The following is a 15,000-nucleotide window of genomic DNA, read 5'->3' as shown; positions in this document are numbered from 1 at the left end:
TTCAAACCCTTGGACATTTTTATCTCTAAATAATCACACACACACACACACACACACACACACACACACACACACACACACACACACACACACACACACACACACACACACACACACATACACACACACACACATACACACACACACACATACACACACACACACACATACACACACACACACATACACACACACACACATACACACACACACACATACACACACACACACATACACACACACACACATACACACACACACACATACACACACACACACATACACACACACACACATACACACACACACACATATATATATATATATATATATATATATATATATATATATATATATATATATATATATATATATATATATTCAGCCAGTTTTATTTTAGGTAAATTAGGAGTACAAATTATAGAGATTATTTTATTAATTTTATTTCATAGTCCTAAATATATAAACTGGAAATATTTTACAATGAATACACATCAATAGTCTTCTTTCTTCCCCACATAGCCATAGTTCAGATCAATAAGTGTTCAGCGGTCAGCTCACTGTTATCGTGTGTGTATCAGAGTCACTCCATCTTCATCTTTCCAGAACCTGTAAAGAAATAAATGACAGATTCTGAAATGGTGAGGAGTGAATGACTGGGGTGGAAAATGAATAACAGTGAGATGACGAGGTCACACTTCTTGAACTGAACTATGGCTGTATGTGAAGAAATAAGAACTCTCATACATAATCTTTAAGGGGGCATTGGATCACAAATTTCCAAAAATATGCAGTAAATGAAAACTAGTTCGATTTCAGTCAAACTTTGTTGACTAGTTGTATATGAAAAGGGTTTCATCTTGGAAAAGTCTCAGCATCGCAGCATAAATAGGAATGGAGGGAAAAAAAATATTGAATGTGTCAAAAATTTTCCAAAATGGTTAAAAATTAGCATCAAACACAAGTGTCAACTGAAATCATGTCTATGACTCACAGCTATCACAATAGCATATAATAAAAAAAATTAATAATGAGTTTTATCAAAAAAATGTTGGTAAATTTTTTGTTCATATTTTTTTCTTATTTGTTTATCTGTCGATTTGCATGAAACTTATACACCTGACTGCACGTACGCCTATCTGAAAGGGTGCCAGTTTTGGAGGAAATTGGTTGATGTCAACCTCAGCCACAGATGGCAGCACCTTAGACTTTATTTTTTACTATTAATTTGTAAGTAACATAAACATTATCTCTATTCTTTCATTTTGTATTCAATTTACATGAAACTTACACCTTATATGTAAAGTTTATATCTCTAAAATCTGTTGCCGCACTGTCTTCCTAAGTCGGTTTACTGATTTTATAAATAATTATAAACACCATTTTGTTGCATAATTTTTTAGGGAAACTTTGAAAATTTGTATTATTGCACTAAATACATTTGGGATAGAAATCTGGCAAGAAAACCTTTATTATATGCTAATGTGATAGCTGAATGTCATAGAAATGATTTCGGTTGACACTAAAGTGTTTGTAGTAACACGAAGAAAAATGTTGAAAAATCGTCTAAAATTCGTATTTTTTTTTCCTCCCTTTCTATTTAGGCTGCGATGCTGGAACTTGGACCAGTTGCAGCATTTTTTACTTATAAAACGTCAGTAAGTATTGATTGCACTAGAACAACTTTTAATATCGTAACCCGAGCCCCCTTAAATAAAATTTCCCTGGTATATATATATATTTAGGGCTATGGAAATTATTATGTGTACTGTTGATACATTAATATATGTAAATTTAATATTTATGTTAAAAGATTATATATATATATATATATATATATATATATATATATATATATATATATATATATATATATATATATATATATATATATTAACGGAAAATATGCTTGAAGATATATTTAATACAAAATAATATACCAAAACATTAATAATAATTGTATACGAAACAAACGAGCATATCAGTGTCAAAAAGTGAAATTGCAAAATGAAAGCAGAGACAGAGAAGGTAATAAAATTCTTTCAATTCTCCTTCACTCAACTTAATCTTCTTACCTTTACATATCTGACTCTCCTCTCCTTTCTACATCTCACTCTCATATCTACTCCATACACCTGACTTATTATTACAAAAGTTGTCATAGCTTTTAACACTGCAGCTTTCAGGTCTCTGGACATTTCTTAGTTCTTCTAAATCTGAATTAATTTCTGTAATTTGTATGTTTCTAATAATTGCACTAGATAGTTCAAAGTCATAATCAGTGTTTTGTTTCCTGCAACCTCATTAGCCAATCTATCAACAAATTCAGGTTTTCCAACTCCAACATGGGATGGGATCCACACAAATTTTATACAATAGTTATTATCATTATGCAGTAACCGGACCAGGCAATGTGATGTAGTCATTGTGGTAATTCGCCTTGGCTATTGGCACATCTTTCAGGTTAGTGAGGCTGAGCCACTACCAGAATATTCAGATTGTAAACTCTGTGATAAACCTTTAATGCATTCACTAGAACACTATATTGTTAAATGTGAAACCGTAAAATATTTTAGATCTCCTGGCCCCCTGTACCACCAACTGTGTAACTATTTTATTGAATCTGGCGTACTGGAAGACATCCTAACAATTTATCAAAACTTTTCTTGTCCATTTTAAAGAATGAAGAACAATTTGATATTATTTTTAAGCTGCATCACTTATGAACCCATCCCTGCCCTTGTGTGGCAGTGCATAATAGAAAGTTGATTTTACATATTCATACATAAAAACATTGATTGTAACCATGATATATATATATGTGCTTCAGCCTACCGTTTAGACCTATTGCCTCGTGTATGACCCTCTGTCCTGTATGACAGTGAATACCAGCATTATCCTCACTTTAATAAGACTTAATTGAAATCCCCTAAGATTAGGCAAAATTTAAATTAAATTTTGTCAATAATAATAACTAATAATTATAATTAATAATTATTAAAATAATAATTACTAATTCTGTCAATTAGTAATAATAATATACCTGACTCTCATATCTCCTCCATACACCTGACTCATATCTCCTCCATACACCTGACTCTCATATCTCCTCCATACACCTGACTCTCATATCTCCTCCATACACCTGACTCTCATACCTCCTCCACACACCTGACTCTCATATCTCCTCCATACACCTGACTCCCATTCTCTTGCAACTTCGATTTACACCTGACTTTCTCCTTCATACATCTGACTTACCCTGAGCCCAACCATTAGTGCCAGGCTTTCAACCCTCGGATTAACTTCACAGCTTTTTCACCTTTTTTTATTTAAAAAAGGTTAAAAAAAAAAAAGGCCCGATGGCGTTTCTGAATATATCTCAAGATTTTTGCGTCGGTGACGAAAATGGATTTCGGGAGATAATCCACATGACGTCATAATGAGATTAATCTTTCAAAGTTCCAAAAAATATTTTTCTCCTTCAAGCCATTTTGGGAGTTTTTTTTACGGAAAACAAAACTTAAGTTTGTTTCGGGAATATTTACGCATTATTTCGTATTAGTCGTTTGAAGACAGGCTCTGCACATGTTCACACGACACAGGCGCTCATGATAACCGGTTTATTATGTATAAACAATATGCTATCGAAGCACTGACGCTGTGACACATTAAATGGATATCGCAAGATTTTATCTCACAGCAACACTGGCCGCTACAAGCAGCAACAGCCTGGTGGACCAAACTCTCACAAGTCAAGCCTGGCCTCGGGTCGGGCTTGGGGAGTAGAAGAACTCCCAGAACCCCGTCAACCAGGTATCAACCAGGTAACCAGGTGTTTCGTATTGGGATGCAAGGTGGCTGTCAACAGAATAATTGTCTTGTGTGAAAATTTATATCTATAACACGAGGTCAAAATATAGAGCAGTGTTTAACCCTTTATTACTTGCTGTCTATATTTTATTGATTGTTGAGAGAGTAAAGAGACTGGTCGTTAGGCAATATTAAGGCTAATGTATAAATATTAAGGATAATGTATACTGATCATCTAGTTCAATTAGCACCAAAGATGCTAGAGGCAAATTTGTTAATATAATGTATAAATAATGTATAATGTATAAATATTAAAGATAATGTATACTATTAGCACCAAAGATGCTAGACACAATTTTGTATAGAAATATGTGGAAAGATATGGGTGTGAATATATAATTCAATCCTGTCAAATGTGCTAAAGTTGAATGTATTTCGAAAAGCATCTGGGTGTTATTATATCTTTAAAGGGTCCCCTTATATATTTCCCTTATGTTATCAGAAACCCGGAAATCAGGTCCCGTGGGGACCTACAGGATGCTGACTTACATGTAATGCAAATTATACGCAGAGTGGAAATGTTCACGACGTATTTTAGGAGTCAATCCCCGCACTCTGACCTAGCTGCTGCCTGGCCTCATCTAAACACCTACATTTTAAGAAAATTCTTCACAAAACAAAATATGTATCATAAACAAATATATCCTCTTGTGTGAAGGGAAACATACAGCCAGCAAAAAAAAATTTTAATAATAAAATATTATTATAATATTTTCTTTAGGCACTGGCTAATCACCGGCCACTCAAACTGTGCCAGAAACAGTGACTTGGTGCCTCCCATGTGACCGGTAGTGGAGGGGAGGGGGGGTTGTAATCCACCCTGGCTCCATTGTTTTGGAAACTATTTGTAATCACCATGTTTCTCAAAGTTCAGATATTCCAACTCCATCGAATTGTCTAGATTAAGACCAACTCCGATTTAACCACCTGACCGCTGTTTAAACCAGTTCCGGTACACTTAGAAATCGAAGAGAATGTCGAAAATTAAGAAGAAAATTCTCATTATAAGAAAAATTATGATTTGAAGAAAAAATATCTTTCAAAGTATCCCGCAAAAAAACATAAATTTCAGACAGCTTCGGTACTATTTTAAATGTAAGAACAGTTCTCTCTTGAGATCATAAATATATATATATATATATATATATATATATATATATATATATATATGTGTGTGTGTGTGTATATCACGAAAAAAAACACGTGATTAAGAATGTGACAATGTCAGACCACGGAGGAAAATGAAACAGGAATTTCCTTAAGTACTTTCGTATATTAAATACATCTTCAGAAGGAATCCTTCTTGGTGATTCCTTCTTGGTGATTCCAATCTTGGTGATTGTCATATATATATATATATATATATTGTGACGGAGTTCCCCCCCTTATAATTCTCCCACGCCTGCAGTAAGAGTCATGTCTGCTTTTCCCAAGCGTTCTCTACGTTGCAGGCTACAATTTGATATATGGGAGAGAGTGAAGTGTTCTCGGAGAGCCGAGAAATTTGTGAAATAGTAATATTTTGGCCTGTGGTTTAGGCCCTTTAGGGAGCCAAGATGGCGCTGGCTTCCCTGATCTCCCGCCAAAACCGTGTGACGTCAGTGGCACCGGATTGGTCACCGACAGCAATGTGGCACTGGGAGCCAATGAAAACCTCCCGTGGCGAAAATGACGTCACGAAGGAAGGGGGTCCGGCCAGCGCGCCGGGCTGGCGCCATCAGTCAGACTCGACACGTCATAGAGGTCGGACGTGCGACGAGTGGTCCTGTCTGTCGGACAGCTGTTTCCCACTACCGTGGATTTACGCGTCACCCGAATTCCGCCAGTACTCTGAGAAGTCTTCCCTAGTTCATGTGTTGAACCAGAAGAGGGAATTGACGGTTATTTGAGAAACAAGTGCTCCAGTCAGGTACTGTGCCAGTAGCAGTGAAGCCGTGCAGTGACGTATGTTGACGTCTGTGGCAATTCACCAGTTCGTGACAGCGTAGTGGCTGACAGAGCCACTGGGTAGCTGAGGAAGAGAGGACTATTTGGGGAAACCGAACGACTGTAGCTGAGACGTAGGCGACAGCCGTTGCTGGGAGAAGACGACGGCCAGGAGACCGACTCCAACCTTCAAGAAGTCAAGGAGGAGGACGGACCTGCAGTGAGGAGGCACGGAGACGACGCGCTAAACGGTGGGACGACGAGAGGCTCTGGTAGGACACGACGACGTGTAGTGTGGGGGCGTTCCCGACACGAGGACCAGGAGCTACATCTCGACTTTCATCGGAGGATAGGGTGAAGTAGGTGGTTCTAGTTCCCTCCCCATTCCCCTTTAGTTAGCTATATTATTTGGCTATATTATCTAGCCTGAAGATTTTATATGTCGTGAGCAAGTCTCACCTATGTCACGGTGAAGCACCAGTGTGCTAGACAGTACTATCAAGAGTACTTGTAATATTCATGTTGATTATTGGTGTGTACAGGCACCAGGAACCAGTGATAAATTTACTGTGTTGTGTATATCTTTCTATAGATTTTGATATGAACATATAGTGGTAAATTATATATAAGATTATGCCAGTATTTGGAGGTTAGGCTATGTGCCCAGAAACTAATTATTTTCCATGTATTGATGATTGATTTATATACCATATATATGTCTATGTTCATTCAGTGAATAATCATTTGTGAGTACAGTGAATTATTGCGTTATCGCCCACGAGAGAAAGTACTGAAAACTCCAGTGTTAATATTTCATAATATATTGTTGGATAAATAACAATGTGAAGCCATTACAGTGAATCATTATAGCATTGATTGTAGAAAAGACTGTTTGAGCCTGAGTACAGTGTAACTAAGTAATTCGGTTTATTTGTGCCAATATCGAGTGTGCGAGTCTCTAGTAATATTGGAAAATTTAAAGGAACAGCGCGCGTGAATCTAGAAAACAAGCAAAGTTCGCGCGGAGAGGCCATTGCAATCAGCTGTTCTTGACACTTGATGAGGAGGGGGAGAGTGTTGCCCTCTAGTGATCGCATAATATCCGTGGGAATTACCGGCCGAGTCAGGATCAGTTGATTTATCAATTATTGTGTGGCCTTGTGACATCTTTCATACATTTTAAGTAAAATACAAAACTCTCTTTGTGTTTTTATCATCCCCTCCATTGATCTTGTGGCTATACTATACCTGTAAGCATAGAGTGATAACAATAAGTACCTGCCTGATTCCTGATCTTTGAGTGTGACCTTGCCAAGGCTACCACTGAATACACCAGTCCACTGAGGGTGTTACTGGCCACCTTAAACACCAGTTGGCGATCTTGTGTTTAACCGTAGAGCCCTATTGTTGGGGAGGGCACACGACAGTCGAGGTGAACGAGTCGTGTTCTCACTCTTTCTTAATAAGAGGCCGTTAAGATTGACTGGGAGACTCTCCTGGCGTGCAGTGGCGCCGTGAGGATCGAGGGAAGACCCGCAGGGCTACGGTGAGTTATCTTGAGCATAACTATTGCTTACCCCAGAGTAAGGGTAGAGAATAATAGAGAGGGGAAACCCCAACAATATATATATATATATATATATATATATATATATATATATATATATATATATATATATATATATATATATATATATATATATATATTATATATATATATATATATATATATATATATTATATATATATATATATATATATATATATATATATATATATATATATATATATATATATATATATCAGTTTGTGAGTTTTCAGTTGCATATTGTCCAGGGGACCATTCTGGCTTGTTCGCATATATATATATATATATATATATATATATATATATATATATATATATATATATATATATATATATATATATGTCGTACCTAGTAGCCAGAACTCACTTCTCAGCCTACTATTCAAGGCCCGATTTGCCTAATAAGCCAAGTTTTCCTGAATTAATATATTTACTATAATTTTTTTCTTATGAAATGATAAAGCAACCCTTTTCTCTATGTATGAGGTCAATTTTTTGTTATTGGAGTTAAAATTAACGTAGATATATGACCGAACCTAACCAACCCTACCTAACCTAACCTAACCTATATTTATAGGTAAGGTTAGGTTAGGTAGCCAAAAAAAGCTAGGTTAGGTTAGGTTAGGTAGGTTAGGTAGACGAAAAAACATTAATTCATGAAAACTTGGCTTATTAGGCAAATCGGGCCTTGAATAGTAGGCTGAGAAGTGAGTTCTGGCTATTAGGTACGACATATATATATATATATATATATATATATATATATATATATATATATATATATATATATATATATATGCACTCTTTACCGCACTACGATGAGCTCATCATGGTTCCGTCGGTTGTGCGTGTGTCCTAAACGTCTAGGGGAAGTGGGATTCGATCCCACTGTATAGTTTCAATATTTTCCCCGTAGATACATCCCGTTCTTGGGGGTTTAATTGTGCATATTTGCATATGATGACCTATTTAGGAGGATTCAGGAGTTGTAAATGTAATTGACAAAGTGTCACAGAGAGAAATAAAATATTCAAGAATAAAAACAGTTTAAATTAATTAAAACTCACATTACTGCACGGACTAGTTTTCTGTGTTGCCAAGGCCGTATACACACACACACACACACACTCACACACACACACACACACACACACAACCCGTTCTCGCAAATTTAATAAGTCAATATTGACTTATTAAATATGTGCATAGGTGACATACTTAACATAATAGATACCCTTAAAAAGATTCATAGAAAACACCGACCTTACCTAACCTACTTAGTATGTTAAGATAAGCATCTTATAGCTTCGTAATTACAATTATTACCTAACCTATAATAGGTATAGGTTAAGTAATAATTGTAATTACGAAGCAATAAGATGCTTATCTTAAGATACTAACAAGGTTAGGTAAGGTCGGTGTTTTCTATGAATCTTTTTAAGGGTATCTATTATGTTTAGTATATCACCTATGCACGTAGTTAATAAGTCAATATTGACTTTACGAATTTGCGAGAACGGGTTGACACACACGCCCCTGGGGACCAAACACAACATTCTACCAAACAACAGGAAACATTCAATTCCATTGTTTTAGTATTGATTGCGAGTTTTTATAGAGAGAACAACAATTCATCGGAGTCCGTAGATCACACAGCATTATTGCCTCCTAAGGTAATTACCTAGTTTGTCTTATTGGAAGATTAACATTGGTAAAAACAGCACGGGATTTAAGGGTTTGAGAACTGATAACATTAACTTGACCAGACCACACACTAGAAGTTGAAGGGACGACGACGTTTCGGTTACATTAACTCATCTTAATACGACAATCTCTTGGCCCAGAGGGAGTACACCGTGGCATCTTAACCACAGTGCTCGGTACTGCAACAAGGCACAAACATCCAGGAATTCCATGATTCCGATTAATAATATAAAATAATATATTACTGAATACGAAGTACCGTTAAACAGTACAGTTTGAGTGCAAGTACTCGACAGGTTGAGGACACTGTATGTTAAGGTAGGTGTCTGAATCTTGAGTGATGATATTCCCCTGTACCTCTGAGGCTGTAAACTGAAGGTATCAGTAAACTGTAGTCCAGGACTCGAGGCAAGACCTTATTTACCGTACATTACAGCGGAGGCTTTCAGGAGAGAACTGAACCAGTTTGTGGCGGGGTTACCGGGTCAACCTGCCTGTGACAGCTGGTCGTCGGCTGTGACAGCTGGTCTTCGGGCTACGAGGACAAGCTCCCACACAGACCAGACAATCACTAGGAAAAGTTGGCCACGAGACAGAAGAACTCTAGAAATCGGCAACAGGTATCACGAGGTTACATGATTTTCTCGTCAGCAGATGATGCCTTCCCCCGTAGTCGACTTACTTATCCCAAGACACTAAATTAAAAAGTCTAAATTAGAGATAGTTTGAAAATAAATATTATGGACAACTAGTGAAGTTGGATAGTGAAGACACCGTCTGAATGAGACGAGTCTCAGTCTGCTAGAGACTTGGAAGGCTTTAATATGGATATGTCTACGTTTCGGTCCGTCCTGGAGCATTCTCAATCGACTTGAAAATGGTCCAGGACGGACCGAAACGTCGTCGTCCCTTCAACTTCTAGTGTGTGGTCTGGTCAACATACTTCAGCCACGTTATTGTGACTCATCGCCTGCACATGTATATGTCAAATTCTATTCCAAAGGCTCCAAAGGAAGCATGTTTGTGTGTGTCACCAGCAACAACACCAGGCCAGAGTGAGCCCCCACTGATGACCCCTCGTCCCGGATCACTACACAACACAACACATCTGGAAAATATTGTTCGGGCCAATAATAACCACCAAATGTAAACATACATGGCACTTGCAGCACAACACAATAAAAATAGGGTTAGCACTCCACTAAACGAGGGGGAGGCTCTCCTGGGACTGACGGCTCGGCCCACCAAAGCCCTGCAGGTAAGCCCACACTTCATCACGCACACAAAATAACATAACATAATAACATGAACAAATAATCAATGGTTCACTAAATTAAGAACACACACACACACACAGGGCTGAGTGGACGCCTGGTGGCTGAGTGGACAGCACGCTGGATACGTAATCTTGTGGCCCGGGTTTGATTCCCGGTACCGGCGGAAACAGAGGGCAGAGTTTCTTTCACTCTGATGCCCCTGGTACCTAGCAGTAAATAGGTATCTGGGAGTTAGACAGCTGTTACAGGCTGCGTCCTGGTATGTGTATTCACCTAGTTGTTCTTGCGGGGGTTGAGCTCTGCTCTTTCGGCCCGCCTCTCAACTGTCAATCAACTGTTTCTAAATACTACTGGCGCTTACAACACGCTATGGACGGAGGCGCTTGATTGACCAACAATCTCCTGTCAGTTGCAGGCGTTCATTTGAGTAGAAAGTCAATTATCTCCTATCTCACCAACGTTGTAGAACATTGAATAATAATCTTGATAAGACAGTTCTTGCAGACTGGTTTTGGCGCCAAACTTACCGCTACGTGGATTCCTCTTTCGGAATCGTTGTGCTGTTGTTGTTGCTTTAGATTTAGCTACTCAGAACGAAGTGTCCATGTAGCACGGGCTATGGTGAGCCCGTAATTTCGGAATCTTTCACAACTCAAGATAAACAGTTCAGGTCAGGTGAGTGTGGCTCACACACGCTAGCAGACACAGGGGGTAGAGCGTGGCCCAGTTCGTCATCCTAAAGTTTGCCGACGTCAAGAAAACGGTCAGTTTAACGTGGTCTTTCCTAACCTACCAGTGGACCCAAAACAGAAAACGGGACAGTATGTCACTTTCGCGATCCGCTTCCATTTTCTAGTACGATGATTTTTTGGCCTAAAGTAAGGCATACGATCGAAAAGCGACGTTCTTTGGAGGAGGACAGGTTGTCGGAGGACAGGTTGTCGGAGGACAGGTTGTCGGAGGACAGGTTGTTGGAGTACAGGTTATTGGAGGAGAGGTTGTTGGAGGACAGGTTGTTGGAGGACAGGTTGTTGGAGGACAGGTTGTTGGAGGACAGGTTGTCGTAGTACAGGTTGTTGGAGGACAGGTTGTTGGAGTACAGGTTATTGGAGGAGAGGTTGTTGGAGGACAGGTTGTTGGAGGACAGGTTGTTGGAGGACAGGTTGTTGGAGTACAGGTTATTGGAGGAGAGGTTGTTGGAGGACAGGTTGTTGGAGGACAGGTTGTTGGAGGACAGGTTGTTGGAGGACAGGTTATTGGAGGACAGTTTGTCGTAGTACAGGTTGTTGGAGGACAGGTTGTTGGAGGACAGGTTGTTGGAGGACAGGTTGTTGGAGGACAGGTTGTTGGAGGACAGGTTGTTGGAGGACAGGTTGTTGGAGGACAGGTTGTTGGAGGACAGGTTATTGGAGGACAGTTTGTCGTAGTACAGGTTGTTGGAGGACAGGTTATTGGAGGAGAGGTTGTTGGAGGACAGGTTGTTGGAGGACAGGTTGTTGGAGGACAGGTTGTTGGAGGACAGGTTGTCGGAGGACAGGTTATTGGAGGACAGTTTGTCGTAGTACAGGTTGTTGGAGGACAGGTTGTTGGAGGACAGGTTGTCGGAGTACAGGTTGTCGGAGGACAGGTTGTCGGAGTACAGGTTGTCGGAGGACAGGTTGTCGGAGGACAGGTTGTCGGGGGACAGGTTGTCGGGGGACAGTGACCACGCTCACGGGAGCGCCATCTACGCCGATGGCCAGCAAGATAATCCTGCGTGTTTACAGAGAGAAGAACATAGGTGTGAGAACATAACTTTCCTGGTGCAGGGAGCCGGGAAGGTATACGAGTGGACGGTGTATATTGCTGCTGAAGATTTATCTTAACTTATCCCGCCAAATTAAGAAGTAGGGCTTAAGAAGGCGGCAATATAGAGACACTTTGTTTCACAGGGAGATAAATATGGTGAGGGAGGGGGGGGGGGGAAGAGTGGGAGAGAGGGAGAAGAGAGAGAGTTATATTGTTATATATTGTTATATGATTGTTATATGGTTATATATGTGTGTGTTCTCTGTAAACTGTAGCATTGTAATAAAATTCCACCCACATGCCAAACCCAGACGCCCACACACACGCACACGCCCCCACACACGCACACGCCCACACACCCACACCCATATTTAAAGTAACAGGGTGGACTATCACCACTCTCAATACCACTCAACCATCACGTTCTTAAGGCGTTTACAACATTTACCCAGAGGAAAAACCTCAGGAAAGTTACTCTCCTGTAAATATGGTTGCTTCTCTAGTCTGATTTTTGGTTTTTGGCTTTGAGACGAGATCAAATTTGAAATACACTTCAAGCAACAATATTCCACAAATCAGATTTGTGTTGTATGAAGGAATAGTAGAATAGCCCAGAGGTCCTGATGGCCACAGTTACAACCCCCGCTCCTGTGCCAGGTAACTCCACTACGGGCTCACCATAGCCCGTGCTACTTGCAACTTTTTGTTCCCAATAGCTGAATCTTAAACAACAACAATCCTGATGGCTCGCACACACACTGAGATGTGGCACAAGAGTCCACGGTTAACAGGTCAAAATACACGAAAGTCAAACATTTCTTTAAACATTTTGAATTGGCTTTATATGTCCAATATTTTGTATCTAAAAAAAAAAAGTTGAATAAAAAGAAAAGTATTTTGTTTTTATTTTTTGTCGAGACTGGTTTAAAACCCGTCTCAATTGTTAGTGTGATTCCTGCCGTAAACAATTCAAATTCTCCGATAGATCGTAAAATATCGACGTCAAACCCAAATACTTTTTGGCTAAAATTAAATGGTCTACCAACATTTTTTTTTGCCTTTGCAAAAAAATATTCAGAAAACGACAACACATCAAGAGAAAATGGTAAATTATCTTGACGGTTGTCAAGATAATTTGACAACTCTTGTGTCTGATGGCCATAGTGACCAGTACCCTAAACTAGTACCTTAAACCAGTACCCTAAACCAGTACCTTAAACCAGTACCCTAAACCAGTACCCTAAACCAGTACCTATAAACCAGTACCTTAAACCAGTACCCTAAACCAGTACCTTAAACCAGTACCCCTAAACCAGTACCTTAAACCAGTACCTTAAACCAGTACCCTAAACCAGTACCCTAAACCAGTACCCCTAAACCAGTACCTTAAACCAGTACCCCTAAACCAGTACCTTAAACCAGTACCCTAAACCAGAACCCTAAACCAGTACCCCTAAACCAGTACCCTAAACCAGTACCCGTAAACCAGTACCTTAAACCAGTACCCTAAACCAGTACCCTAAATCAGTACCTTAAACCAGTACCCCTAAACCAGTACCTTAAACCAGTACCCCTAAACCAGAACCCTAAACCAGTACCCCTAAACCAGTACCTTAAACCAGTACCCGTAAACCAGTACCCTAAACCAGTACCTTAAACCAGTACCCCTAAACCAGTACCTTAAACCAGTACCCCTAAACCAGTACCTTAAACCAGTACCCTAAACCAGAACCCTAAACCAGTACCCCTAAACCAGTACCTTAAACCAGTACCCGTAAACCAGTACCCTAAACCAGTACCCTAAACCAGTACCTTAAACCAGTACCCGTAAACCAGTACCCTAAACCAGTACCCTAAACCAGTACCCGTAAACCAGTACCTTAAACCAGTACCCTAAACCAGTACCCTAAACCAGTACCTTAAACCAGTACCCTAAACCAGTACCCCTAAACCAGTACCTTAAACCAGTACCCTAAACCAGTACCCTAAACCAGTACCCTAAACCAGTACCCTAAACCAGTACCCTAAACCAGTACCCTAAACCAGTACCCTAAACCATTACCCCTAAACCAGTACCTTAAACCAGTACCCCTAAACCAGTCCCCCTAAACCAGTACCCTAAACCAGTACCTTAAACCAGTACCCCTAAACCAGTACCCCTAAACCAGTACCTTAAACCAGTACCCCTAAACCAGTACCCCTAAACCAGTACCTTAAACCAGTACCCCTAAACCAGTACCTTAAACCAGTACCCTAAACCAGTACCCCTAAACCAGTACCCCTAAACCAGTACCTTAAACCAGTACCCCTAAACCAGTACCTTAAACCAGTACCATAAACCAGTACCTTAAACCAGTACCATAAACCAGTACCCTAAACCAGTACCCCTAAACCAGTACCTTAAACCAGTACCCCTAAACCAGTACCCTAAACCATTACCCCTAAACCAGTACCCTAAACCAGTACCCTAAACCAGTACCTTAAACCAGTACCCTAAACCAGTACCCTAAACCAGTAACCCTAAACCAGTACCCCTAAAACCAGTACCCTAAACCAGTACCCTAAACCAGTCCCTAAACCAGTACCCCTAACCAGTACCCTAAACCAGTACCTTAAACAGTACCCTTAAACAGTACCCCTAAACCAGTACCCTAAACCAGTACCCTAAACCAGTACCCTAAAACCAGTACCTTAAAACAGTCCCCCTAAACCAGTACCTTAACCAGTACCCCTAAACAGTACCTTAAACCAGTTACCCTAAACCAGTACCCTAAACCAGTACCCCTAAACCAGTACCTTAAACAGTCCCCCTAAACCAGTACCTTAAACCAGTACCCTAAACCA

General features: G+C 39.7%; 1 protein-coding gene and 1 long non-coding RNA gene across 2 annotated transcripts in view; both read right to left on the bottom strand.

The window, feature by feature from the left end:
- LOC123761694 (A-type potassium channel modulatory protein KCNIP1) overlaps positions 1–15,000 on the bottom strand; it is a gene marked incomplete in the record, with an annotated part of 348,780 nt that overhangs the window by 218,753 nt on the left and 115,027 nt on the right.
- The window catches only part of LOC138350508 (uncharacterized), a 24,386-nt gene continuing 9,813 nt past the window's right edge, over positions 428–15,000 (bottom strand). The window contains exon 2 of the long non-coding RNA XR_011222141.1: positions 428–609. This is a non-coding gene — a long non-coding RNA (uncharacterized lncRNA). The remainder of the gene's footprint in view (positions 610–15,000) is intronic.

Source organism: Procambarus clarkii, chromosome 5 (genome assembly GCF_040958095.1).
Source record: "Procambarus clarkii isolate CNS0578487 chromosome 5, FALCON_Pclarkii_2.0, whole genome shotgun sequence".
In the NCBI taxonomy this organism is placed as follows: Eukaryota; Metazoa; Arthropoda; class Malacostraca; order Decapoda; family Cambaridae; genus Procambarus; species Procambarus clarkii.
Note: the sequence above shows the minus strand (reverse complement) of the source record. Positions and strands in the feature narration are given on the sequence as shown.